The sequence below is a fragment of the Clupea harengus genome, chromosome 13 (assembly GCF_900700415.2).
Source record: "Clupea harengus chromosome 13, Ch_v2.0.2, whole genome shotgun sequence".
NCBI lineage: Eukaryota > Metazoa > Chordata > Actinopteri > Clupeiformes > Clupeidae > Clupea > Clupea harengus.
Window position 1 is genome coordinate 8425438 of NC_045164.1, and position 3004 is coordinate 8428441.

The following is a 3004-nucleotide window of genomic DNA, read 5'->3' on the forward strand; positions in this document are numbered from 1 at the left end:
CAAAAACACTCACACACACACCCTTACAAAAATGCTCACACACCAAACAGATAAAGAGTTGTTCCTCATAATCATGCACACAGTCAATACAGACACCATGCATGCCCACACACTCACATGTGTGTATAAGCAAATACACGTACTCAACAACCTCAACAGAATAGAAATAGGATACTAGAATAGAAATACAGATAATAGAAAACTTCTCGAAATGTGGAAAATAAGGAACTTTTTCCACTATGGGTGACAAATGTAACAGACCCTTGTTCGTAGACACAATGCTTCAGTAATACAAAATGCAAGAAACCAAGTAACACCACAATGCATTTTGTCAACAAAATAACACAAATGCTGTTAGAATTATGTCAATGGAATATTGAAGAGAGCACATACTGTCATATATAGATAGATAGATGCTTTATCAATCACGAGGGAAATTTAAAAATTATACCGCCCGAACAGGACTTGAACCCTGGACCCTCAGATTAAAAGTCTGATCTCTACCGACTGAGCTATCCGGGCTCTTGTAGCGCCGGACAACGAAACTAAGTTTTGTCGACTTGCACTCAATTGACTGTTTTGTGGACAAAAAGCTTGAATGCCCTTCTTACTTTGTGGCACAAAATGCAGAATGTGCTACACTATGATCATTCCCAACAAATGCCATCAAATGTTTCATTTTGTCGCATAACTGTTCTGCTATATTACTGAAAAGGGATTTAGTAGAATACAACACATTCCATGACTCAGCAAGTTACAGAAAGCATTCCGTCCACAAAAGAAAAGGCTGCTTGAACGTTTGTAGACGTTAATGTTTGTACAAAATACAAAATAGTACAAAATAAATTATGTCCATAGGCTATATTACTGAAGTATGACGTGCACGGAAGGGCTTTGGTCCGGTATATTTCGTAAATCAGCAGGTTACACAATGGATTCCATCCACGAAGGCAAAGGCTGCTTGAACTTTCCTAGAAGTCAGTGTTTTGATGAAGTACAGAATTAATTATGTCCGTAAGCTATAATACTGAAAGTATGATGTGCACGAAAGGTGTTTGGTCCGATACATTCTGTCAGCAGGTTACTGAATGCATTCTGTCCACGAGAGAAAAGGCTGCTTGAACTTTCATAGACTTTTTAACGGACATGGGCACCTACAAAATGAAATACAATGTCCACACATCAGTTTGAGCTTTGAACTCACTTCTAATTTTGCCCCTCCTTCTCACATTGTTTTTTTCTTTTTCTCTTCTCTTTTTTTTTGTCTCTCTCCCTCTATCCTGGCCATTCCCATGGAGCATGGGAGCTGCAGAAGGCTGTTTATTTGACCATAGTCTCGGTCCCTGAACAGGAAACAGCAGGAAAAAGTGTGTATACACAAACTGGGTCTGTGCTTGTGTGTGTGTGTTTGAGTGTGTGTGTGTGTTTGCGTGTCCTGAAATCTGACAACCTCTCTTTGTTGAACCTAAAGTTCCTTTTAGCACATAATGAACACCAAGCTCTGGTAAAGATGTTCCCTTTGTCTCTCACAGACACACACACACACACACACACACACACACACACACACACACACACACACACACACACACTCATAATCACACACAGCACCCATACACACATACTGCTGCTCAACAGACACCTCAGTCATTCTGCTGACCAGTTAGGGGTCGGCAGGTCAAAGGGTAAAGGTCATGCTGCTTAATGTTCCACCAGGGCAGTCTTTTCAGTCTTTCACTCCCACCCCCCTCTTCCTCTCACACGTATTCCTTCTGTCTGACTTTCTCTAGTTTTCACCTCTCTCTTTCTCTGTCACACACTCACTCACTCACACATTTTTCCTCTCTGCTTCTTCCTGAAATTCCTTTCTCCATGTTCTTCGTGCCTCGTTGACTCTTTTCTTTGTGTTTGTGCTGCTGCCACAGTACTTCTGTGATGTGAGGAGCTGTGACGGTTGAAGGTTGCAGTGGAGTGGACACACACTACTGAAATAAAACCACACGCGAAAAGCTCTGCTTAGTGATTCTGACACTGGATTAACGTGCAGACTTCATAAGGTAGTTTGACAGCACTAAAGTATGTGCTATTTTTCCTGATGTTTTTTTTCTGTTCAAACAAGTCTTGTTTCTGCTTTGTTTTCTGTGTGTGTGTGTATGAATGTATGTATGAATGTATTTATGTGTGCGTGCGTGCGTGCGTGCGTGCGTGCGTGCGTGCGTGCGTGCGTGCGTGTGTGTGTGTGTGTGTGTGTGTATATGTATGTCTGTATGACTAATGACTTGTGGCTTTCCTATAGGAACTCAATCACTGGCTATGCATGTGTATTTAGATGTAAAATAAACATGTGCTTGTCCACACAAATGTCATCATATATTTTGTCCTTTCATAACAGGAAAGGAGACATTATGTACATGCAGTTTGTTTCGGTAAGCATGATGAAACAGAACAAATAGTCAGCCATAAAATGTCCATGACACATTGATTTTTATTTCAATATAAAAAAATATCAATCTCATGATCAAGATTATATACAACATGTTCACATTCAAGATAGGAAACAATGTTTTTTTTTTATCTTGTCTTTCCCTCCATCATTCAATTGTTCTTTCTCTCCTTTCCATTTGCTTTCACTGAAAGCGGTGTCATTTCCTTGGGAAACAGGGAAAGTCACTGAGCCAGGTGACTTCCTGGTTAATCATTATTACCCATCGGGCCATGGGAGTGTGCCCTCTTAGACAGGTGGTCATCTGGAATGTTCACTGGACCAAACCAGTGGGCGCCGAGGTCCTTCTGCCCCCTGTGTTACTGTGCAGGGCTCTGGCAGACCACTGTACAGTATTTGTAAATCTTTACTGCTCATCTGAGTCTGTGGGCGTTTCAATCAAGTACCTCAGTTTCTAAACTCATTTCAAGCTGCTTGATAAATATCTCAATGTGTGAAACAATGAGCCACCAAAGAATTTGGGTTTAAACATTAAGCTATTAACAGTATCTTTTCTTATTC